Source organism: Nelusetta ayraudi, unplaced genomic scaffold, assembly GCF_046127955.1.
Source record: "Nelusetta ayraudi isolate G7.1 ecotype Tasmania unplaced genomic scaffold, CSIRO-AGI_Nayr_v1 ptg000006l, whole genome shotgun sequence".
Classification (NCBI taxonomy): domain Eukaryota; kingdom Metazoa; phylum Chordata; class Actinopteri; order Tetraodontiformes; family Monacanthidae; genus Nelusetta; species Nelusetta ayraudi.
The window spans coordinates 1,195,001-1,220,665 of record NW_027466056.1 but is presented as its reverse complement, the minus strand read 5'-3'; the positions used below and the strand labels follow the sequence as shown (position 1 = coordinate 1,220,665).

The 25,665-nt window shown below is 43.9% G+C and overlaps 1 long non-coding RNA gene across 2 annotated transcripts in view; it reads right to left on the bottom strand.

The window, feature by feature from the left end:
- Nucleotides 1-265: 265 nt before the first annotated feature.
- Nucleotides 266-25,665, bottom strand: part of LOC142879963 (uncharacterized) — a 93,858-nt gene continuing 68,458 nt past the window's right edge. For both annotated transcript variants that reach the window (XR_012925363.1, XR_012925362.1), the window contains exons 3-4: nucleotides 17,311-17,365; nucleotides 266-343 (exon numbers count right to left, since the gene is read on the bottom strand). This is a non-coding gene — a long non-coding RNA (uncharacterized LOC142879963). The remainder of the gene's footprint in view (nucleotides 344-17,310; nucleotides 17,366-25,665) is intronic.

Here is a 25,665-nt window from a genome sequence, read left to right as displayed (position 1 = left end):
TTGTCCTCATGAGACAAGAGACACGGTTCGAGTAAAAGCAAACATACGAAACTTCAAACATAATCAAAAGGTTGATTAAAAAAAAAATCATTCATGCAGAATTATTAACAATAAATGAGCCGGGGCTCACCAGTGAGGAGTTGGACCGGCGGGTGTCAAGGAAAGTCTCCTCAATCACACACACACACACACACACACACACGCACACACACACACACACACACACACACACACACACACACACACACACACACACACACACACACAAGGCCAGGGATGTACAGCACAGCACACAGGAAAGAGATCCAAAGAGGCCAAGACAGCAGTGCCACCAGCGCAGCTTCTGCAGAGGACAGAGAGAGCAACAATCATTAAGTAAGAAACACAACTGGAAAGAATATGAACTACCAAACAGTAATTAATTGCCGTTGGTTGACAACCACCTAGTTACCATCGAGCAAAATAAGCACAAGACAATAAACCACCAAAAAAAAAAACAATTTACATTGATAAAAATATTAATCTGAAGAATTATCAAGAGATGATACGCAATGCATAACTCAATAAAAACGCAAAATAAATAAGCTGTGTATTTGCAACTGAGCAAAACGGAACAAAAAAACCCTCCAAAACGTAAATATTCAATTCAAAGAAAGGACAACATTTAACTTAATCACAACAGTCCAGCTAATACTAACAAAATGATACATATTGACAAACATGATACTATAACACAGTGGCATGACGTCATGCAAGCCGTAAACTACACTGCAACAGAAGTGTGTCGCGTATGTAGAGCAACAAACATAAAAGGGATGAGCAAAAACTGCAGCAACACGCACAGACGCACACAAACATCACATCACAAAAGCAGATAAAGTGTGTGCACTCGAGAGTCAGAGCTTTAGAATGTGCCAGACTGCAGAGACGGTCGGCAAAGTGAGGAGGAAGCTGAGAGTCTGATTAAAAGGCAACTCGTGACCTGAAGCAGCTGCATCTCTCACAACAGGAAACACAAGGCGAGCTCGCGCCTGTCGGCACGATTCCGAGGCATCTGTAAGAGCGTAATGTGTCCTGACTCCCTCGTCCATCCACAGCCATTTTCTTCCAGCCTCACCCACCTCAGCACAGAGACTGACTTCTGAGGAAATGAGGCTTCGGTGTCACACAGAATCACACGTCCCTGTTGGGAGCACATGTCCGAAGCCTCGCCGTCCTCCCTCTCTCTGTTTCCTCCTGGGCTTTGAAGCAGAGGGTGCCGGGTGGTGGGTGCGTTTGGGGGTTTAGCAGACGTCCAAGACTCTGAGTGATGGACGTTTCCATCAGAGCCGCGAAAACACGGAGCGTGACGGACATTTCTGTCATGAAAAATATTCCATTCCTGCCTCTTTAGCCTGCGTTTGCGAGCGGGAGAGACGCATACTTTAGGGTACGGGTACTCAGACAAAATGGGGGGGGAAATAACAATGCCATTGACACAAGCTTTCATTTCTCTCCCTGCGCTTTAAAATCTACGTCTCATCTCACTGTCTGCCTCTGTCTTTGCAGCGGGGGGCTTTAGCTGTAATAGTATGCATGGCTGATATAAATCTTCTCCATCGGCCCCGCGGTGTTCCACTTGTCACTCCCCTGCAGAGGGAAGTGAACATGTGAGATGCCATGGATGATCCTCTGTGGCGAAGCAGGGTATGGTTACGTAATCCGTTTAGTATTCAGAGAGGAGAAAGGAGCAGCGCTAGAACGGGGACAGAGGAAAGATGGGTGGAAAACGGTGGCTGAAAAGAATCCCCATGAAAGAAAGTCGAGTAAATGGGGGCAAGGACCAAGAGGGAAATACGTCACAAAATGATAGCATGGCAAAAATAATTAAATCAGCTATATGCTATCCTTCATGTGCTTTCAGTAACACTCTTAACTTAAGGCCCCTTGGAGCTCAGGGGGGGCTTTGAAACACATCACCAGACTCTGTCATAATGTCTTTATGGAAGGAAGGTTTCAGGACAGCTGGTAAACAAGCCAAGGGAGGTGATTGAATACAATGTATATTTTAGACGTCAGACAGGGACTAGTCGAATTATTGATAACTACGGGACCAGCGGGTCGTCAGAAACCCTGACCCGCAGGAAAAGGAAATCAATCCTTCAGTAAAGCTGCTTGGCATACAGAACCATCTCGGTAGAAGGCTGTGATGATCCAATTATCATGGACTCCATAAAGCACAGTGGACCAACACCAACAGAAGACACCAGAATCATCACATTGGACTTTGACAAACTCTGATACTGTGCTTCTCCACTCATCCAGACTGGAAGCCGTCCATCCATCCACTATCACCTCCACTGCTGCTGCTCTTGGTCGTCGCAGTGCTGCAGCCTACTGCAGATGTCTCTGGGGTGGATCCTGGACAAGTCATCTTTTTATTGCCGGGCCACATAGAAACACAAACCACGAGTGTTGTAGTCAAGACGGCACCAACCCAGACCAAGACATTATCAAGACTGGAGAGTATGGAGACCAGACCAAGACTTTATCAAGACTGGAGAGCATGGAGACCAGACCAAGACTTTATCAAGACTGGAGAGCATGGAGACCAGACCAAGACTTTATCAAGACTGAAGAGTATCAAGACCAGACCAAGACTTTATCAAGACTGGAGAGTATGGAGACGAGACCAAGACTTTATCAAGACTGAAGAGTATCGAGACCAGACCAAGACTTTATCAAGACTGGAGAGCATCGAGACCAGACCAAGACTTTATCAAGACTGGAGAGTATGGAGACGAGACCAAGACTTTATCAAGACTGGAGAGTATCGAGACCAGACCAAGACTTTATCAAGACTGGAGAGCATCGAGACCAGACCAAGACTTTATCAAGACTGGAGAGTATCGAGACCAGACCAAGACTTTATCAAGACTGGAGAGCATCGAGACCAGACCAAGACTTTATCAAGACTGGAGAGCATCGAGACCAGACCAAGACATTATCAAGACTGGAGAGCATCGAGACCAGACCAAGACTTTATCAAGACTGGAGAGTATCGAGACCAGACCAAGACTTTATCAAGACTGGAGAGCATCGAGACCAGACCAAGACTTTAGATATCAAAGAAAAACAACATCAAAACAGAAGAAAATGACCAGTATCTTTTTTTAAATTGAACTAGGAAAAGGGGTGCAGGGTATCCCCAGTCCATCCAGTCCAAGACTGAGACCAGACCCAGTAAAAATGCTTCCAAGTCTGAGACGAGACCGAGACTACAACACTACAAACAACCCTTTGCACCATTTACAACAACGGACAATTGAGCGCTCCTAATTCGCCTCACGTGGATGGTTTTGGACAATGGGAGGAAGTCAGAGAACACAATATGGACCCACGCAGACACAGGGAACATGCAGCAAGCCCCCAGGCCCGGGGATCAAACCCACAACCCTCTTGCTGTGTGGTGACAGCACTGACCACTAACTACTAACTACTTTCTTCTGAGGAGAAGACTTTGAAGAGTGGCTCTTTCTCTGGTCCAGTGGTCATGCGTCCCTGGTGCTCTTGTTCCAGGAGTCACACCAGCAATGTGAAGCCTTTGCTGGACATGTGGATGTGTGTGTGTGGTGGCTCTTGGTGCTCTGACTCCAGCCTCAGTGCACTCCTTTTGAAGCTCTCCCAAGCTCCTCCATTGCCTTTGCCTTGATAATCCTCTCAAGTGGCCGTCATCCGTGCGGCATGCAGAGCTACCACACTTTCCTCTTCCTCCTTTCTTCTTCAATTTTCCGTGTGTGTGTGTGTGTGTGTGTGTGTGTGTGTGTGTGTGTGTTTTGACACAGTATTCTGTAATCAGTCAGCATCTTCAGCAATGACCTTCTCTGGCTGGTTGTCCTTGTGCAATATGTCAATAATGTGTCTTATGGACAGTGGTCCAGTCAGCAGTCTGCCCCCATTGTCAGGTTTCATACTGTGTGAATTTTCTGATAAAAAAAATTGTATAGATTTTTGAGGTACTGGATTTAAGATTTACAATAAAATAATATTCTTATTCTTTGAAAGGCATCTGTAAATATACAGGTAGTACCCGAAAAATGAGAATATCAAGTAAAAGTTGTTTTATTTTGGCAATTTAATATAAAAGACAAAACCAACAAATTTTATTGAGCCAGTCCACGCAAATAGACATCTCAAGCAGTTCCTTGTTGTAACTTTGCTGATTAAGATTTTCAGCTTATTAAAACCACAAAGCCACAAACTCAGAAAATTATTATAAAATTTGAGTTGTTTTTTTTTTTTGAAGCTGCAAGACCTGATCAGCAAAATCCAAAGAAATAATAAAAACTTGAAATATATTGATTTGCATATTATTCCTTTATATAATATGTCACATTCACCTTTTAAGTTGAATTGCAGAAATACAACAACCTTTTCAGGATATTCTAATTTTCTGGGTAGTACCTGGAGTACATGGAGGTATCAGTCGCTCAGAACAGACAGTAGTGGGAGGTAGCATATATATCAGATACAATCGTATACTGATGGGTACAATTACTTGATGTGATTTGACTTCACCTGATTTGACGAACCTATGCCGTATTAAAATTATTGGCATTGTAGGAAACACCTTGGCTCAATTCACAAAATCTGACATTGTGACAAAGCCGGCGTGATGAAGACTGGAAAATGGAATTACGGTGCATGATTTAAAAGAGCTGCATTTATTCTAAACTGATTTAAATGTATTTCCAGTGGCTTCTCTGTGTATTGTGGAGGACGATGATGCATCACGCTCAGTCGCTTTCTGGACGTGAGGGTTTTGTGGAACGACCGGGAAGAACCGCAACACCATCGGAACCAGCGGAACCATGTGGCTCATGCAGGCAGAGGTGTGCGTGTCGCATGGATGATAAGTATTACTTGCTTATTGTGTTAAGAATTGTCTGGGCCCCTCGCACCGCCAAATCTAAAACACTTCCTAAATCTGGTATTAGCGCTTCCATTAGCGATAGCAACTTAATTCAGATGGATTGTAAAAAAAAAATAGGCTAATTGGGATTTAGAGAGTTAAATGTGGCTTTCTAAATATTAGGTCACGATCTTCAAAGGCAGTTGTCGTTAATGATTTGATGAGTGAACATAATGTTAGAAACATGAACACATCGAGATGAATGTGTGTGTCTTGGTGAAGCCTCTCCTCCTAGTTACATTAACACTAGTGGTCAATACTGACGTGAACTTGACTGTAGATGTAGATGTAGATAAGAGAAAATGTATTAAATGTATTGTGTATGTAAATGTATGTAAATGTATATACAAATGAAAAATAAATAAATAGAAAAATCTAAATTTTAGAAAAGGATTGTCATTTTACCTGCTTCATATAACTATATATAATATATATAAAAATATATATTGTAACTGCAACATATTTAAAGCTTTTGAAAACAGTTTTTTCTTAAAAAGTTTTTGTTTTACTTTCAAACACTGTCCTAGTATGTTAGAGTAGATTTACCTGTACTATAACTACCGTTACTTTTACTATTTAAAAGTCCAATATATTTTACCAGAGGAGGTGAGACCTGTACACATCTCTCTTTCTCGCTGTCTGTCTGTCTGTCTGTCTGTCTGTCTCTATCTCTCTGTTTCTTTTTGTTGTGTTTATTTTATTTGACATGCATGTGGCGATCACAGTGGACCAATCCGATGTCAGTGTTTTAGTATGAATGCTGATTTTCAACACCTGTCCGCTGGAAGCTTTTCTCTTTTCTCAGCACAAAGTGTGTGCGTGTGAGTGTGTGTGCGCGTGTGTGTGTGTGTACGGGGCTCCATCTCTTTGAGTGAGCAGTGGGCCAAAGAGGGTTTTAACACGCTTAATGGGATTTCACACTGTGAAATACACACATGTACACACTTTCGGTCACACAATAATGTCGAAGATAAACATGTCTGAAAGCTATGTGTGATCCCAGACAAATAAACACACCCACACATGCACACTCTGTGATATAAAAGGATTTGTCAGTCACATTGTACACATGCAAAGCTAATGGACTCCAAAAAAAATCCACACAGCCGCCGCGCTGCCTCTGCCATTTCCAAAATACACAAGCTGCACAGCCCGGCTCGGACAAATGTGCGGATGCATCGCAAACACACCTCCAATTTATGTCAGCCAGAGTCACGCTTGCATCGCCTCACAGCGGTCACGCTGACCCATTACTGTGCAGGTAGAAACTACGGAGACAACAACAGACAGGAGCTCCCACGGACACTGTTGGAAGAGGTTGGGAGGCGACATGGAAGTTTGTCTTCTTTTCTGCAGGTCACATGCACTGAGTTCACTCAATGGGAACGGCATATTTTTCCATGTTTTGCTCTTCCAATTTCAAATCAATAGTCAGTCATTCTGAAGGAAGTGCAACGCAGAAATGAACCAAATTTGGTGCTGAGGAAAAAAATAGAATGTGGTTTTGGCACACACTTTACTGCAACGGTACAGACAGGTAACAATGATAAGCACATTAAAAAAGAACAATAGATCATCGCCAAAGGGCTGCAAAGTTTTACGCGTTGTCATCTCTTTTCTTCATCACTCAGCATCAACCTCAAATTTGGTGATGGAAAAAGATGACCTAAAAATCTGAGAAAGCACTCTGCCAGCCACGGAGGCAACGCTCATAAATTAGTAAAAAAAAAAAAAAACTCCCGTGAAAGTTTTCATTCCTCCCCCTCATATGCTTCAATATGATAATAGAGTAAAAAATAATAATAATAAAAAAAAAATATATATATATATGTATATATATATATGTTGAAAATATATGTTCAATAAAGGCAGACACAAAAAGAAGGTTTGCATGCCACAATACCTCCTGCTTTTTATTTGGTCAACGACAACTCGACAACCATCTGGTTTTATAATCCTATTATATAATAATGGTGAACCCTCCACATCCAAGGTCTGCTGTGTTATTCTGTTCTGGGGAAAAGTCCGTAAGTGAGAATCACACGTCGACAGAGACATCTACACAAGTCGAGCAATGACGTGATGTCATGTGACGTGCTGATGAACTGCACCGCTTTGCTGTCCAGTTAACTCCCAAGGCCACTTCCCCCCCAAACAGTCACTTCCACATCGTCATAAACCAACAATTTTACATGCAATCAACCAGAAACATTTTCCAACTAGTTGTTCTTAGGCATGTATGTTTTTCTTTTATATATATATATATATATATATATATATATATATATATATATATATATATGTATATATATATATATATATATATATATATATATTTATATCATTCTTCTTTCTTTTTTATTTTTTTGCAAATGATTTCCCTGGAAGCGCAGCCGCTAATCTCAATAGGTTCTCAAACATATGGGTGAAAACTTTCTCCAGAGTTCTTGGAAAGTGGAGAGAATTTTTTTCCAAAGCTTGTTTATCTGTTGTCTTCAGAATATGCAGCTACATAGGGAGCGGCTACAGTGAGCGAGTGAGTTAGAGCAAGACAGAGAGATTTCTGGGTAATAGAAAGCAGAGCTTATGTGCTCTGGGAGGTGGAGCGTGTTATGGCCTGTCGGAAAAGTTCCTCAGAGTTTGACTTCAGGACCTCTCCAGACAAATAGCCAGGATTTTCATACTGGGTCATATAGGAAAGCATCCCTCCCTTCCCCCTCTTTCCATCTGCATAAATATACAACCAGAAGCAACCAAGAAGAAGAAACAAAAACAATCCTTGCAACTTTCATACAACACAAAATGCACAAGAATAAAAAAATAAATTAAATGCAGAGAAAACAAAAGAGAAAAAAGTGTTTTCTTCATCAAATGTGTCCTTCAGTTTTGAATCGAAGAAGACTTCCTTGCCATTTCAATACAGCTGCTCCATAGGTTAGTCACAAACCGGTGCAGGGAAGTAAACCTGGTGGCGGCACCAGTGTGTCTGAAAAAAAAAATTGCTTAAAAACAAACAAGCCAAAAACAGTTGAGGGAGTGAGCGGGACCCAGATGTGTCAGTTCAGCACAGTGTGAGGCAGGAGGTGGACAGTAACTGCAGGAGCTGCTGTTCTGAGTCTGTTTACGATCATTTTACAACATCAGGCTTTTGAAAGCCTGCAAATCATCTTGCCGCCTGTGGACGCTTATGGCTTTTATCGTTGGCTAGCCTACGAACTATTGAATTCAACATTTGTGAATGGCAGTTCACTCGAAAGCAGAATGAAAGCAGAGTGTCGAGGGCACTTCAAAGACTTTACTGTGGTGCGACGTCAGTAAAGCTCCACAGCTTCCGACCGTGGAACAGAATAAAGGATTTATTGGGCTTTGAAAACATTACGGTCCGGACAGTTCCTCGGCCAAACAGAAATTATAGCAAAAATAAATACGGCCCAAAAAAAGGTTTCTTCACAGCTGGATGGACACCCTCATCTCAGTGGTTTCAGGACTACATCAAGGGCCAATTCCAATTCCTCCCTTAACTCCTCAATCTCAACCCTCGCCCTTAACCCTCAATCTTTGGCCCTCAATCTTGGCCCTCAAAAATAAGTGTAAGGGCTTAGAAATGGGACACCCCTGAAGTGCAGTTACGTCTTCAGACTGTGGGGGGCGGCCTTACGCCAAAGCTACGTCCAGTCTGTCAAGAAGACGACAATGAAGAAGAAGGAGAAGGAGAAGAAGCAGAAGTCCTCCGTCGCTACACAACGAGGTACACAAGTAACGTGAAGCCGGGACCGCCGGTCCGGCTGACAAACCTCGTAAAGTAAAAAAAAAAAAATAATAATGTTACGCAACAACGAATTCATATAATTCAATAATCCATAAAAAAAAGTCTTAAATTAAGACAATAAAATGGTTTCGTAATATTTATATTAACTAAGAAAATAACTAAGAAAATACTTCCATTTGTAGCTCGATTTTACAACCTTTTTTGAAGATGTCTTGGCGAAAATACGCAATGCCTTCTGGGTAGCGCTTACTGCCAAGGGTGGTGCCGGAGAATCTCAAATATTGAGGGCGATACAGCCCTTAAACTCCTCCCTCAACTTGACCTTTTTAGAATCAGGACAGCACTTGCACTTGGCGGGAGCGCGCATTTTTGAGATTGAGGGCTGACGGAGGAATTGGAATTCACCCCAAGTTCAGCGAACTGTCTTCGCATCTACACAACAATACTGAATCATAGGAGGAGAGTTCAGTTCAAATGAATGTTGAAAAAAAAAAAATAGTCATGTACAGGTTCCTTTAAATCTTAAAGCAGCTTTCAGAGAGAGAGTGACGCTGATGACCTCCTCATTTGTTTCAATTCACACACAGCAGAGTGAGTTGTGGCACAGCTGAGCATGTAACCGCTGCCGCCACCCCCATTTCAAGGTGCTTTCACATTATATTGAAGAGGCTATTTTTTACATGGCAAAGCAGCTGTGAGAGCCCAGTCCAGTGGAGCCATGCCAGTGCCTTTTATTCTGAAAACACAGCCACAGCCTCTCTGTCTCGCCATTGGTTCTCGTTACCATTATTTAAAGCTGCTACGTGTTTATCATTACATTATAAATTTAAACAAAAAAAACAACAACTAAATGACACTAGTATAACAAAAGACCAATGCAATGGTCATGTGGGGTAAACGGCACAATTTGAGGTAAATTTGTCTCAAGAAATACGAGAAAGCAGCAATTGACTGTAAAATTTTGCAATAATAGAAAGGTAAATTTATGCTGCATTGTTTTCTTGTTAGCGTGTTGGTGTTTTCATCCACTGCAGGTGAGCGATGGTGTCAGCCCTCTTGGTAGATCTGTGTGTGTGTGTGTGTGTGTGTGTGTGTGTGTGTGTGTGTCTGGTTAATGGAGAAACCAGTGACTGATGGGAAGGTTAATCATTCTAGACAGATGCTATAAGCCGCCAAATCAGCATTACATGTAGCTAGACTCTCTCTCCCGCGTGAGCGTGTGTGTGTGTGTGTGTGTGTGTGTGTGTGTGTGTGTGTGTGTCCGTGTGTGCGAGTGCTGGCTGTGAGCAGATAATCAGTGGGCGCCAGCCACTTGATTGGCCGTTTTTTGTGAAGAGAACCCAGCAGTCACGCTTGACAGAGGAACCAGAAGTGTTCCTTTCAGCGCATCCAGACAATAATAAAAAAAAGAAGAAGAAGAAGAAAAAAAAAAGAAGAAAAGCCAAGCAGCCGCCGTTTGACTCGCACTCGGAAGTTGTGCGTGTGAAAGCCGCTCTGCCAAACGAGAGACAAAGCAGCTGCGATGCTGGCGAGGGGCGAGGTCAACACCTCATCATGCCGCAGCTTCGTCTGACTCCATAAATGCCTGCAGAGCGCTCGCCAAGGTCACTGCATAGCAACCGTGACTCAAGTGGTTATTGGAACGACCCAAAAACCAATTGTGCGTGCGTGTGTGTGTATATATGTGTGTGTGTGTGTGTGTGTGTGTGTGTGTGTGTGTGTGTGTGTGTGTGTGTACATCCGTGTTTGTGTAAAAATGTGATAACACACAGTGCCTTTCGTCTAACCCCCATAAAATCTGTTGACCTGAGAACATTGATTCACTGTGTTGGTGCCACGCACACACACACACACACACACACACACACACACACACACACACACACACACACACACACACAGTCTTAATACAAGCTTGTTGATTTGCTAAGACATGCATTATAGCCACAGTGCCTCAATGCATCGCATACATAAAACATGAATCTGTGTGAACAAAATGCCTTCGCACAACTCACGCAGTGCCCTCCCCACACACCTACCCCCCACCCACCCCCCTTCCCCCTTAACACACGGCTTCCCACATGTGATGGTGAAGGGGGAGGAGGAGGGGGAGGCGGAGCCTCCAAGCCACAGTGTGCACAATGTGATGAATGTGATGCTTTTACATCCCCTAAAAACACAAAAGCTCTCTCACGCGACATTAATGAGGTGACACTGGGAACCAGTGACGTGCACGCAGTGGCTTCTTGAGAGGGCCATTATCCAAATGAAGCCAAATGAGTGTGGAAGCATTTCAATGATGTACGTTGATGTTGAAGGTCCAGTGTGTAACATTAGGCTTGATTTATGATTTTTACATTGGTGAAAGCTCAACACACTGCCCATAAATACACTTGTAAAAGTGTACGCTGGCAGTACAATAAAGGTAATTTGAACAGTTCTTGTATATAGAAGAATACACATAAAGCAACAAGGGTCTTGCTCCCAGTTAGGAAATCCCCATAATAGGCAACGGCCAGCTTGCATAGCTGGTACAGTTTGGACCTCAGTGTTGACAAACAAGCAATGCAGTTCGGGAAGGTTTGTGAAGGGACTTGACAGAATAGTTGAGTCAGCACTGCGAGGGAAGTTGAAGGTACGGTGCATATAATTTGGGCCGTTCCAAAGGTTGATGTGGCCACTGTCACTCTATTGAAGTCCAGTATCTGCTCGAAGGAAAATAGAACCATCACAAATTACAGTTACCACCTCAAACAGACACAGCCTCCATATATACAGCAGACCAGAGCTGAAGACCGGACCAGAGGACCAGACCAGAGTACCAGACCAAGGGACCAGACCAGGGGACCAGACCAGGGGACCAGACCAGGGGACCAGAGCAGAGGACCAGACCAGAGGACCAGACCAGAGGACCAGACCAGGGGACCAGACCAGGGGACCAGACCAGGGGAGTAGAGCTGAGGACCAGACCGGGGGACCAGACCGGAGGACCAGAGCAGAGGACCCCCTCAGCGGTTGCAGTGAAATGACCTCCCAACCACTCAGCCATGGTCCCAGTCCTGGCATTGCCCCCCCTGGCTGTGTCTCCTAGCAAACCCGATGACTTGAACTGCCTCGCTTTATTTCTCCATCACTGTCCTTCACGTGCCTTGCCTCCATGCACTCACAGCTGTTACCTCCCCTACCAGTTTGTCATGCATTGAACCGCTTTTTCCTTTTAAATACAATCACAGCCAAGTCCCAAAAGGTCAGATCAATAAAATGGGCGGATCAATGCTAAATAGTTTTCACTCTAACCTCTCTACATTTCCTGTGGAACAATGAGCTCCGCCCCCCAGCCTCCACCCCTTGATCAACCTCCCAGTTGTAGTTTCATTTTCACAATGACGCAGTATCACCAACCTAGAACAAGCCAATATTAATCTCTTTGACCACAAGCAAATCCAACCACAGACGTCCTCATTGTTGCACCGTGTTACATTAACGTTTAACCTAACACAGCGCTTAGCAACACGCACAACTTAGAAGAGACTCAGCATCGGCATCACCGGGATAACGCTTAGAAGTGCTTCTCTCCCTACACCGCTGGCTGACAGTTTGGCATGTGAGGTTCTTAAGTTTGAAAGCAACGCCGTAGATTAGTTCAAGCATACAAGTCCTACAATCATTCAAAAATTGAACGTGGACACAATTTCAGGCATATTTGTGCACTTTTCTTATTGTTGTGTTGTGTTCCACCAGGTTTATTATGGCCACGTAACATCACTGAAGGGTTCCATTCAGGCAGTATAGCGTGAAGAGGGCAGAGCGGCCAAGGAGACAGGCAGGCGATTAGGGTACAGCGATGGAAACGTGCTAATGGGTGCCGACGTAGTGGCATGATGGAAAGACTACTTGGAAGAGTTGACGAATGAGGAAAATAAAAGACAAGCAAGAGGCCGAAGAGGTGACCGCCGCACTCCAGGAAGTAGCAGTGAGGAGGACGTTAACGGAGGACGAAGAGCAGAGAGGCTGTCGCTCTCTGATGAGAACCACGTGCTGGTGACAGTAGCGGGTCGGCCCGAGTTAGCAAGTGGCTTCCGCGAGCGTGCACAGTGGTAGGAAGCAGTAGCAGGAGGAGCACTGGAGCTGTGAATGGAATGAATCCACTTCCTCTCCCACCAGCTGATTCTCCGGGGCTCCACATAAAAACTCGAGGCTCCAAATTCTACCGAGGTTTCTTTTTTTTTTTTACATAATCCAGGAAGACACGTCTGTGACTCCAACTGCTCGGTGTCGCTGAGTGCACATCTCATTTGATTTGAAACAAGTACAGGCAAAATGCTAATCTCATTAGTATTACATTACCTTCTCCTTTTTAAAAAAAAAATAAAATAAAAAATGAATCTGTTTTCCTCCCCAGAATATTTCAATGGAGAGGCTTCAGCGTGGCTCTGGGTGCTGGACTGACAAGGCTGCAATTTCCTCACTTAGGGTTTGTGCTTTTTACATAATCCCAGGAGACATCTGTCTGTGAGTCTAACCTTGCAAAATTCATATTTGAACGTTTCAAAGGAGTTACTTTGGGACAAGACACAAAAACAGATTTTTAGCAAACAAGCACAGACGAAATGCAAATTTGGGGCAGATAATCTGCTATTTGTGACTAATCTCTCTTGCCCCAGAGCGTGTACTCACTTTCAAATCTGTTTTTAGTTGGGGAAAATTCACCACAACTGTGTTGTATGTGTGTGTGTGTTTGTGTTTGTGCTAGGTGCATTTTTGAGGTTGTTTGAAAGGTGAAAGACTTTGTTATTTTTCTGTTGTCTGTTTAATATGATCTCTTTTTTTTTTTTTCTTGTGGAAAACGACTGATTGCACCTTGTTGAGCTGCACCTGTCATGTCAAGTTCATGGGCATTTGTGAGTCATTTGGTTTGTTTTCAGCTGCGTCTCAGCACCTCTACCTGAACAAACGCACCTCAGGTGTCTACTCAACATGTGACATGGATTTTTGAAATAATTTTTTCTATTGTAATCTATATTCTTTAAGGTTAAAACAGGGATTTCAAGGATACATGAGAACTCCACAGTAGTTGAAAGATTTCAACCTCATAACTAAACTAAAAGTTATTTCCCAGGAAAACAAGTTGTTTGCTTTTTGAAACCCTTTTTTTTTATTATTATTTTTTTTTTTTAAAAAACAGCGATGCAGTGAAGAACAAAAAATACAACAAAACCGATGGCTCTGCTACAAAATAACACCAAAATGTCAAAGCGATGACACTGCAACTACTGCTATTAAAACACTTTTCTCTTCACTCCCTGTTTGTCTTGTCACCTATTTTTCACCAATTAGATCGGCTGAAAGTGTGTAATAATATAAATCGTTACACTGCAAGAGACCTCACTTGCTCTGTACAGAGTCTTGCGTGGTCAGCATGCACCAAGAGCCCTGCAGCAGCAGCTGCTGTGTTACGATGCAGCATTACACACTGCCAGTCACAACAGCTTTGTGATTGATCGCTCAGGACTGCCTGTAATTTCTAATGTGATGTTGCTCTAGCCAGCATAGGAATTCCAGTCACAACTTGGTGGGGGGGGGAGGGGGGGGGCGGTTTGGGGGGTGCTCATGCTGCAAAACTTCTCTGAAAGTGTTCCTACACAGTCACAGTTTCTTCAGGGCAGAATCAATCTATTCAGATATAACTATTTAGATGAATGAATGAAAATCTTTATTTTGAACTTGAAAATAAAACAAAATAACACAATTAATGAACGCCACAGGAAATAAAACAACAAAACGATAATGAAAAAAGAAATACAATCATTGATCCTCTCAGGAATGCGATTGAAAAGAAATGCCATCATCTCAAAAGCGTTCAAAAGGGAGCAGGAGGAAGTCGGCACTTATTTACCCCAACCCCCTTAATCATATAATAACTGTGCTCCTCATAAACAGTTGCAGTTATAATGTTAAAGTCCCACTGTGAGGAGGTATGAAACATTTTGCCATAAATCTGCATTTCCATGCTTGCTGTCCAGATTTTTTTCCAGAAGTAATCAAAGAGAAAAATAGAACAACTATTTTTCTCTTTGACTACTTAACTTACTAAACTTAACTTACTAAAAAAATAAAATAAAATATTCCGTCTCCTCCTCCGTCCAATCATAACGGGCCATTTTCACTGGTCACGTGACCCCATACGTCACGTCGTCTGACGTGTAAATGCCAAGAAAAAGTGTTTCCATGACACATGTTTAGGTTTAGTGTAACTCTAGAGGTCATGGAAACGCAGCTATTGAAGGTCACTGTGGATGCTGGTTCTGTTCTTGTTTGACTCACATTCACTGCCTTGAAGTGTAGTAGCCTGTTCACGTCAATTAGATGTGGGCTCATTATGAACGCCTCCTTGCAAACAATCACCGCACTGAGTCAACAGCTGTGCACCGCCAGCCCCTGCGCGGCTGCAGCGGCGGCTTTGCTTCAGAGAGTTGCGACTCTTTATTGCAGGTGAGGAAAATGAATTTCCCTCTGCAGTGTCACAAAGTCTTTTCGTTCATAGCCGTCACCTGCTTTTCCACCTGCTGAGCGCCCACACCGTGGGCTGAACACTCACCTGTCTGACCCCATGGAGCCTGAGATTCAATTTTAACACTCGCTAACCTCCCTTTATACCCAGACACCTGGATCCACCCTGCACCCCCCCCTCATCCCCCCCCCCCCCGCTCTCCCCGGCCCTTTTTCACACATGCATGAATGTGCCAAACCTTGTTAGATTTAACCTATCTTTGGAAAGAAAGAAAAAAAGAAAGAAAGAAAGAAAGAAAGGCACACTTGCACAGACACACACACACTCGCGCACAAACAAATCTTTCACTGTGTCGACACACAAATTGAATCTGGGGTCTTGACGGGACAAGAGGGCGGCGAGGACGAATAAAAATCACCTCATTACACACACACACACACACACACACACACACACACACACACTTACACATGCACATTCCCCCCATAGGCTGACGGATGTGCACGGTCACACGTGCGCACGTTTGCACGCTCGCACATGCGCACAACAGCTCGTTGGGGTGGATTAGGGCTGGAAATAGAAAAAAGCTTTGAATTGAGCTCAGACGTTACTGAGCGCCTGAACGCTGAGAGACGACGGAGGAGAGAGAGAGGAGAGAGGAGGGGAACAAAGGGAGGAGCAGTAGGAGGAGGAGGAGGAGGAGGAGGGATGGTGGTGCGGCCAGTTGTGGCAGTCAGAATAATGATGATTAGGATGCCGCTGGAGAGCGATGAAGGTCACAGTGACTACATGAGCGATGAAATTGACAATAATGATGATGTTCAGCCTTTATCGCCCCCACCAACCCCACCGACGACCAAGACGTCCCAGCCACAGGTTCCCAAAGTGCCACCAGCAATAACATCTGCAAATGCCCTGGTGGTCATTTTCACTGTCTTGCATCTGCATACATAAAAAGCATCCATCTATCCATCCATCTGTCCATCTATCCGTCCATCTATCCGTCCATCTATCCGTCCATCTATCCGTCCATCCGTCTGTCCATCTATCCGTCCATTTATCTATCTATCTGTCCATCCATCCATCTATCTATCTATCTGTCCATCCATCCATCCATCTATCCATCCATCTATCCATCTGTCCATCCATCCATCCATCTATCCATCCATCTATCCATCTATCTGTCCATCCATCCATCCATCCATCTATCCATCTACCTATCCATCCATCCATCTATCCATCCATCTACCTATACTACCTACCTACCTACCTACCTATCCATCCATCCATCCATCCATCCATCCATCCATCCATCCATCCATCCGGGCTTTTCCAATAGTATCTACTTGCACCCCGCCAGGTTTTTAACCTTGTCCACGACCGACTAGTAACCATCTACAAGGTGCTATTATATGAGCTGATTGGACAGCGAGAAAGAATACAGGAGGATTCATTAGAAGCTCCTTCACTGAAGCCCAACCTGCCATCTAAAAAGAGAAGAAGCCTGGCACCAGCATCTGTGTGTTTTTTCTCCCCAGTGCTGTGTTCAAATGACCAAGTGGAGTCTCTCTGTCTACCTACCTAACCTACCTGACCTACCTACGTGTGTTGCACACTGCGTACTGACCCACTTCATCAACCAATTGAACGACGACATCACACAACAGACAAGCGTTTCTTCTTTGCTCGCTTGGTTTCCGTAGACGCGCCGAGCTGCCAAGTTGAGCCTATTAATTTGTCAGCAAGGTTATTTGATTGAAGCGTGAGCACGGAAAGACAGCTGCGAACACTCTGGGTGCTCCTCCCCGACTTCCCCTGCTAATTATATTTCACACTGTGCCAAAACGTCCTGGTGAAAAACTAAATAGAGCAGTTTGTGCTTGTGTCACGGGCACGTCTCGAAACGAAACGTTTAGCGTGACGCCACGCCAGATGTGCAGAAAGCCCCCCTGAAGAAGCAGACAGGGCACAAATATTTGCTGCCAGAATTTTGGGGTTTGGTATTCCCGTCCAGCAGAGGTAACGTCAGGTAGCAAAGCCGGGAAACAGACGATAAGAAATGGGAAATTAAAACTTTACCTTGATAGAGGTGAGATCTCTCTGAACCAGCTGGGTCTCAGCGCCTCTCACACCGCTTTCAAGGAGGAGCAGCAGAGCAGCAGAGTGGGGAGAGAGAGAGAGAGAGAGAGAGCAGACACAGGTTAGAAAATCAGAACAATGCTAATCATTTAGCCAAAGCATGGACAGCTGAGGTGAGGATCATCGAGAGCTGGGCAAAAGTGTGCGTACGTGTGTGCATACTGTATATACTGACTCACAAAAACTAACAAAAACAGAGGGCTAGTACGAGCACGTGAAGTCCACAGGTGCTGGTCACATGACTACTGTGATCTATCAAACTGGCAAATTCCTTCTTACAGGAAATGACTGATTTACATATCAGAGCAAATAAAGATAATTAAGGAGAAGGAGAACAGCATGGTGTGTATTTTGACTAAGTAGGACTGTTTATAATGAGCAAACCAAAAAAAAAACAAAAAACTTTATTCTACAAATTGCAGTTTTATTTAAGAATTATTACATTATCTGCTGCATTATTTAATTTGTATTTTTTTAAATTACCGTGCATTAATTACATACAGTATATATATATATGATGTTATTGGCTGTACCACATGATGACAAAGGATCAGAATTACATCACAATCTCACCTTAGCTCATGCTACACATGAAAGGCAATATATTGTTAATCAGGTATGTGTGAAACAGTCTTACATGGGAACTCTGTTATTTTTTTTAATGATTTTTTGCCTCGTTAACGCTGTAATCCAAATTGTATTTACACAAGCATTAATGGGGCAGTTAATTTTCTGTGTGCGACTCTTGGGGGAGGGATGAACTAGAAAATGAGACAGAGAAGAGGGGAGGCAGCACGGGAACGAAGGGCCGTGTGAAGAGGGGAAATGAAGGGGGGGGGGGATTCCCATTAGAGAGACAGATGAAGGGAGGGGATGAAGGGGTGGCTGAGGATGACAGCAGCATCTGACAGTTGGCAAGTCAGGGATGGACGGAGCGAGGGAGAGCGAGGGAGAGCGAGGGAGAGAGGGAGCCACTAATCTCTGGCTCTGCCTCACAGGAAAACACCGTCCTACATTAAGAGAGCGGCCGACCTTTCCCGTCCCGGCGCTAACCTGATTATTTATCGGCATTGTATCAGGGCGACCCGCGCGTGCCAGCAAGTTTCTCCATGGACTGACAGGCGGAGGCACCGACCAATCCGCAAGATGGCGTGCGGCCTGTTGTTTGTATCAGTGGACTGTTGTGATTTTGTCCGGCAGCCCGGTGTCTGCTCTAACGAGCACTGCTGGGTGGAGCGGAGCCTCACTGGTACTCCAGCGCAACTTGAATGGAAATGTGAAACGGGTTTTGATTCAGCTTGAATAACAATATTTTTTTTTTGTTTTGTTTTCCTGCGCTGTGTGTGATTAGGGATGCACTGACACCACTGTTGTGGTAGAGTGCGAGCGCTGGCATTTCAGCACTCGCCGGTACAGACATCGAGTACTTCATAAGGCCATTACGCAATGTAGAATTACTGAGGCTTAGCAGTTTTTCTACACAGGTTTCACTGCAGTACAAACACAAATCTAATACATTTGTCATAGACATGCATATGCAACTGGTATCTGCACATATTTGACTGGTACAAGTCGAGTACTCAACCCCGGTATCGGCACCGATACCCCGATACTGGTACCTGTGTCTGTGCATCCCTGAGTTTGATGGGCTGTTTTCAATGAGAACTTGTTGCTCCAGCCACAGATCGCATTGACTGATAAACATGTGCTGAATGCAGGGGGTCAAAGGTCAGGTCTTTCTGTAAGCAGGTTATGCTGCTGTTATACATGTAGAGATGCACGGTGGGGCATTGGGAAATAAATGACAATCTCCTCAAAGCAAATGTTGCCATACTGACGCCTAAAAAAAAGAATTGAACATCTCTCTCTCTCTCTCTCTCTCTCTCTCTCTCTCTCTCTCTCTCTCTCTCTCTCTCTCTCTCTCTCTCTCTCTCTCTCTCTCTCTCTCTCTCTCTCTCTCTCTCTCTCTCTCTCTCTCTCTCTCTCTCTCTTAATCCTCAGTTTAACTTGTCTGTCTGTCTTGTGCACACAAATTTAAATTCCATGTCAAGAATTGTGAGGGATTTGTGCAGCTATGTGTAACATTTACTTCTCCCAAATGAAATGTGATCGATGCCCCTGCATCTTATTATACTTTTACTGTTCGTCATAAATAGACGCTCTGTAGTCGTGTATTCATTTCTGCAGAAACAGAACCTGGCCTCGCTTGGCAAATGATTTTACTTTTCTCTCTACAGTGCAAATGGTTTGCAGTCTTAGCCGATTACAGTTGTGCGTGCAGCTTTGGGGGCGGGGCTTCTGGCAACTCGAGGCTGGTTGTTTGGATTCCTACGCCACTTTATGTCGTTTTCCTCCTTGTTTGTGTATATGTGTGGATTACCCACTGCGATCAAATGCTCCTACAAAAGCCACAAAGCAATTTTAAAACTAATGCATGTCTTTCTTTCTGGCTGGGCCGGTCCTTCATAACCATGTCGTCTGCTGGCCAAAATATGTCATTTCAGATGAGCCCAGGTCAACTCTCTCTTCATGTTGTTGTTGCTGTGTGAATGTCAGGGCCACCCACGTGGAGGTCTACACACATCCAGGCAGCAATACTGCAGGAGCTCCTCTCTCTCCACCCACATTAATAAATTAGTACAGACTGAGTCTTGATTCACTGTGTGTGTGTGTGTGTGTGTGTGAGTGCTGACGTCGTGAAAAAGCTTTCTGAATCGCTGTCACCACAGGCAGCATTATGCACCAGTGGTAGTCATGTGATGTTCACTCCCAATACCAATGGTTTCAATCTCATCTTTTTCGTTCCTGTGAAAAACAGAATGTTGCCGTCAGTGAGCGATCGGTGCGGCAGCCCTCTGGAACCCACACTGACAGCCTCGTTAAAGCAAATATTAAAGATTCAGAATAAAAAATGTTTCAATCTAAATATCACAGAGAAAAGTATGCAGCTCGCTGATGTTGCCGGTTGACATTTTACCCGAACGCGAATGCAATATTCAATGGATGAAATTAATGACAAAAAGGAAATAAAAGGCTTCACTGGAGGTCACAGCTGTCACGTGTGTGTTTTGTCCTCATGTTGCATGTTGAAACGCTGTCCAAACACTACAACTGTCTTGTCTGTGTTTCACTGTCTTGAATCGATAAATGAGTTTAATTAAATGACATTGTTTTATATGTCCATATCCTGCAGCTGAAAAACAACCTATGCTTTTTTTTTTATTATTGCTGCCCATCACTGTATATGAGCAATAAGCTGCACAATAATGATGGCATTGACCCTGCTGCTAAACCGGCCTTGAAACGGCCTTAAAATGCACCGAATTCGTCTGTTTGACTGCTTTTAAAAAAAAGGGAAGCAAAGGTCTTGCGCCCTGCATAAAGACGTGCACAGTGAGCTCTCAGCAGTCTGCAGCCTTGGATATTTTTTTTCTCCTCTATTTTGCAAAATAACTCCTCATGCCTGAGGATGGAAGGATGGACAAAACCACAAGGGAGGCAGCGAGGGGAGGAAGAGGAGAATGGTTTGGGAAAGCCGGAGGAGGTCCGAGTGAAATGGCAACATATCAAACTGTTACAAATGAGTGGTGCCGGCGAGCGGCTGAATTACGCCGCGTGTGCGCGCGGCGATATTGACGTGTGTTCGCTGGACTGTGCCCGTGCGGTCCTGGTTGGGCTTGCTGGACGAAATAAGGAGTCAAATGTTGAGCCGCTCTTCCCACGGTCCGCTGCTCCGTGCATCTCAAACGATTTTTAATCACTGCACACAAGGGACTAACAAACAGCTCAGACCCACAGCTGTACACAACAACGCCATAGATGGTTCACAATATTAATTTTGGTTGGTTTGAGTTGAAGTCAAGCTGCCTTTGACTGAAAGTTTTGGAGTAAAAATGTATTAAAAAAAAAAACAACCTCTCTTGTTCTTGCCTCAGCTCAATTAAATGGCCGTTTACACATCTTGCTCTTGTTTGTTCTTTTCAGATTCACTTGACTCTATTTTTTTTTTTTTTGTATTGTTTTTAGTACTGCAACAGCACAGTTTGCCAAATTGGGATCCATAAAGTACATCTATCCTTCTATCCATCCATCCATCCATCCATCCTTCTGCGACACAGACTCAGACACATGAATGATTCTGCGAGTACAAATTAAATGTGTAAATTAAAGAGCAAACTGTGAAAAGAATTTGAAGATGAGAAAACATGGTGTAGAGACAGACAGGAACCAGGGTCATTGAACCATCGCTGCTGGCCAATTAGCCCAACGTGAAGGGAAACAAAACAATACAGCCAAGTGAAACGCTGTTACCCAATAGACTTTATCATATCTAAAGCATCAGCAGGATGTTGGCTCCTCTGTAGTTTGACTGTGAATGAGGAGGACAGCGCTAAGAGGAGCTGGGTGTTTATTGTTGTCCTCGCTAGAGTCAGTAAAGGCTAAGACCACAGTGACTAGCAGGCCCAGCAGCAGTGTGAGTGAGTCACACTCAGCTGGTCTCCATTAGTAGGGGGTCTGCAGAGGACTGTAGGGGGTTTGATTTAATGTGGGGGGGGGGGGGGGGGGGGGAATCAGGTTGGCAAGATGGGAGCGCAGTGAAGCGGTCCCGCCCGCCCGTATCTGACTTCTGAACGTCGCATCTTTTTACTGCCGACCGCCACACATCTTCATGAGTAATTTACCATGAGAAAAGCTTTAAAAGGTCCAGTGTGTCATGTTTGGCTTGGTTTTCAACTTGTAAATGGTAAGACCTTAACATTCTGTTAATAAATAGATTAATAAAAGTGTATACAAATATTGTCAACCATCATCCCGCTTTGTAAATGCTACTTCAGTAAACAGGGAGCACTGTTGGTATCATATACTGTAAGGTGGCACATTTTATATATTGTGCTCCTGAGTTAATGTTGCTGATCAATGAAATATTTTCTTCTTCCTAGGGGGACATAACAGAAAATAATTGAGAATCATTGAGTTAATGTTGGGATTTGATAACCCAAATTCGGGGCCTTTAAACCCCAAAAGCCCCAAATTTGACGTGGCTGTGTCTTGAGGGATCCCAATAAACCTGCAAGTGGTCCCACGTCTCTAGGACAAAGTTGACCTTTGACCCCATGGACTTGCATGGCAATTAGGGTTAGCGATAAGGCTGGAATTAGGGTTAGGGTTACTGTGTATCTTCCACTTCGGCAATAGCAGTGTGCTCTAACTAGTCTTATCTTGACAAGAACAACCCTACCCTTGCCAACACAGAAGCATGAATAAATCCATGTTAAATCTAAATGTGTCACAGGATATTAATATGCCTATGCAGTTAATCATCTTTAGCCGTTACAGTGCACAGCATTGTCATTTATTGTCTGCGTCAGAAAAGGGTTGGTGATGTTGTGTTAAACCGGAAATGTATCAAACTTCAGTAAAGTGATAAATACATGACAAAACTTTGTGAGTTGGCGTTGTTGCTGTTGTTTTTTTCCACTTGACGATAGTCTTCTAATTAGGCCCTCAATTTCCATCAAGCGATATTGTGGTAACATTGTGTTTTCAGCCTGTCGCACAGCACTTGGCAGGCTGATAATGACCTCATCAACTAGCAAGTACACAAATTAACCCACATCTAAATGTGCAAAAAATAAAATCCAAGTGAGCAACTGAATCACATCCAAGCAAACGTCTTGCTGGTAGGCGGAAGCCTGCTGCTGTCTGGGCAGTGGGTGTCTGCTGCTCTCCCAAGTGTCTAATGGCCTACTGGACCGCAAATGTATGCACACTCTCAAACCTGCTCAGTGGGACATCAAAGAACTCTCCCACGGCATTAAGGATTACTTCAGTGTCTGCGTGGACGCCCAAGTTTTAGGGGGGGGAAAAACAGTTTTCCAGAGTACAAACTCTCCATGACAAAGCCATCAAATCCCCTTTAAATAGGAACAGGAGAGCTCTCGGGGCTTTGGGATGGGGAGGACATTAAATCTGTCCGGAGGGAGTCAGAGTGGAGGACGGGGGCTGGAGAGAACACCTACTGGGAGAAGACAGGGAACAATTTTCTGGCAAAAGCACTCTGATGGAGGCAGGGGGAGTGATGAGACCAACTGAGCAGCCAGACAAGAGGAACAAGTGCTCAGCTTGACAGGGGAAGCAGCCATCTTGACCCCCTCTTTGCCACACAATAGCCACCAGTGTACACTGCGCAAGCAGGTTCCATTTTTCATCGTTTAAATCACGACAAACAGTTTTACTGATATCTTTTATCACTGGAGGTAAAGAGCTGCTCGTGAAACAGAGTCAAACGATGTGTTTCACGACCCCACGTGTCTGAGCAGGCGCGTAGCGATGTAGATTGCGTGGGAGTCGGTTCTTACATCCAGAGAGTTTGTTGGTAAAGCCGAGCACTCACGTTGGGAATGCAGGGCTGCAGTTCAAACGTCTCCGCCAAGGCTCTCCTCCACGCACAGCTGACGAGGTGTGAATGGCATTAAAATATATCGGATGATGTGAAGGCCACAGAGTGAAAGTTTTGTCGGTCTTATAAATGAGATGGTGGGCAGACCTCGTGTAACAAGACAGGGATGTATTATTTAAAAAGGTTTTACCACATCAACCTGAGGTCTGTGTGTATTGTAACAGGTGTGTAAAGGGCACTTACTGCATAAGATACAAAACAAGTAACAAAAAAAAAAAACTGCACGCAGGTAGCAGTGACTGACTGACACGCATACATGTGTGTTGTTGTATGACACGCATACAGTGACACGCCTGTCCATCCTTTTGATCACGGCTGCAGCATCACTGGCACTTCCGTGTATTTAAACCTCACTCAGGTTTTTTTTATAATTGTAATTTGACTCTTTTCTGTTTTCTTTTTCTCCTTCCATGAGCCACGAGATTGTTCTTGGCACACAACCAACAACACACATATTCACTGACGTGCATGTAACGCCATTGCGGTGAGGGCACAATCGCAATTGTCTTGGCCCGCTGACAGCTGAGATTCATTCATTAAAAGTGGAATTAAAAATTCAGAAATATTTCAGGAATACGTGGCAAACGGCAAAAGTGCAGTAATGGAAGGCGATGTCTTAAAAATGCTGACGCTTTGTAATAATAATAATAATAATAATAATAATAATAATAATAATAATAATAATAATAATAATTTCTATTTATAAAGCGCTCTTACAGGTGCTCAGTCACTTTACAGGTAAAATAACAGTAAAAAACAATGTGAGAGATTAAAAATTAAAAAACGATTAAAAAATAGATAATAATAAAATAAAATAAAATCAGTTAAAAATTTATGCTGAGACGGAAGGACAATCTTTGGTCCCGATTGGATGAGGTAAGATTTGAGGGGAAACCCTGTGTTGCAATCTCTCTCTCTGTCTCTGTCTCTGGGTTTCATGGCTCACAGAACTCAAAGTCACTGGGAGAAAGAAACAGAGTTCCTTCTCAACACAATGCCGGACACAAAAGACGAGGCCGATTGGCTGCACCCGGCTGGTGCATTCAGACAGAATGAACTGCTGCATGTATCGACACAATATATCCAAAGATAACCCACCACCACCACCACCACCAGTGTCTGTCAGCGTGTGGCTGGAAACACAGTGGAGTGTCTTCTTCCTAACAAGCTGTCAGGGAGACAGATGCTGCCATTTGACTGGCTGGTGAAGGATGCAATTAGAATTTTATTGCATACATGCGAACGGGCGAAGGGCCCGGCTGATGGTTATTCTCTGCATTACCGTGTAGGGGTGTGTTACACAATTCCCAAGAGCACGGTGCCACTACTGATACTGTAAATGAATTGTGATTGTGTCTGTGTGTTGCTTTGCACTCAGTGACGGTTTCTCCTTTGTCTCCTCCTGATAATTCAAACACTTTCTATCATATCATCATATCCCTCCCTCTGCTCATCTGTACCACTCACTCCAGGCGCTTTCTCACTCATCTACATATCTCACTGGTTTTCAACGTGCTTTAAGAAACACACGACTGCTGGTTCGGTGCACAATTATTTTCCTCTTCAGACTATTTTCTCTGTACAGCCAGTTGATGGTAAAAGTCTTTAAAAACAAACAAACAAACAAACAAACAAACAAACTCCTCCTCGTCACACAATTTGTACACTGCCGTGACAAAATGTCTCAGTGGGGGTTACTGCAGCCAATACGCAACCCCATGCCCAGCAGAAGAGTTAAGACAATTGCAGTTTAGATTTTAAACGCCCAGTCAAAGCTGGCAGTTGGAGATTTGGAGAATTGTTGTAACAGTATGGAATTGTATTTCATTTCTATA